Raw genomic sequence first — 1,409 nt, forward strand, 5'->3', positions numbered from 1 at the left:
AGCAAGTATCTGACTTCCCCCCACAAGACACTATATCTCTTGTTAGCTGGACACCCTCAGCTTTCTTCACCACATTTGCTTATGCACCCATTTTGTCTTCAATGATCATGTTGGGAAGGTGAGCATCACAGAATGCCAGGTTATTAGAACAAAGTGTTCTTGAGTTGAGGGAGTACTTGAGTAGAGGTCCAATGTCTTATCTGCTATCTTAATATTTACCATATAAATATATGCACATTTCCCTATTGTTACATATAAAAATATTTACCGATGTACATGCCTGTATTTAGACCTCTATAAATGCCCTTTGCCTGCTAGTTCTTTCCTCTTGTCCCACTATCATATTCAGCTTTCATTCAGGTTTCAGTAATTCCTCTTGGCTACATTGCCCTTGATCAAGCACCCCCAGGCATCCTATGCCCTACTTACCATTGATTTTAGATCACTTGTTCCCTTGTCCCTGGGTTTGTTGACACCCCCTTCCTTTCTCCCGCCTCCCCCTCTCCTGTGCACCCCCCACCAACCATCTCATTTTTTTCTCCTCCAAATTGTTTATTCCGCCTGCCTTATCTAGATAGACATGCAGAGACAATGATAGGCACAAAAACAAGACAGAGCAAAACCAAACCAAACAAACAAATTAAAAAAGACACAAAAAAAGAAAAGCCCATAAATAGTTCCAGGTCTGTTGACCCTTAGGAGTGTTTTCCAGTCGAATCTGATGGAGTGTCTCCCCCTGTCCCCAAAGCCTATTTTTGGTATTCCCTGGGGATTTCATTGCTTTGCTCCCCTTGCTGCTCAATTGCACGCCCTTAATATTTCGCCCCGGTGTGGTGGGGTCAGATGGGGTACAATTCCTGCACAGTGTCTCCAGTGTTGTCCCTCTGTAGCGCTATGGGTCAGTGAGGGACGTGTCTCATGGTGGGGCCGGCCCTATGGTCCTTTCTGTGCATTGGCTGCTCTGAGCAGGAATATCATCCTTGGGGCTTGGTGGGCCAGGATGTGTTCCACTCTGTTTTTCCCTTAGAAGCTAAGGCTTAGATACCATTTTGGTCTCCTCTATACCGATAAAGCATCTGACCAGTTTAAAGCTGAGAGCTACCCACTAAAGGGCCAGAAATCAGACTCTATACCCCGTGCAGCCTGATGCTGCTTGGGCAATAGGAAGTCTGTGCCCTGTCCTCTAGCTGAACCGGGTTCTGTGCCAGAAGGATAGAGCTTGGCGGCCTTCCAAAAAGAGCTGTTAGGACCTGTATTAGTCTGGGTACTTTAGAGAAACAAATCCACAGAAACTCGTGTAAAAGAAAGTTTTATATAATGGTTAACTGTGCATCACGAAAACATCCCAACCCAGTGCTGCCCAAGCCCACAAGTCCAACATTAACCCATTAACCCATATGTCCAACACC

The sequence above is a fragment of the Echinops telfairi genome, unplaced genomic scaffold, assembly GCF_000313985.2.
Source record: "Echinops telfairi isolate 266 unplaced genomic scaffold, ASM31398v2 ScPeMD7_7457;HRSCAF=8495, whole genome shotgun sequence".
Lineage (NCBI taxonomy): Eukaryota > Metazoa > Chordata > Mammalia > Afrosoricida > Tenrecidae > Echinops > Echinops telfairi.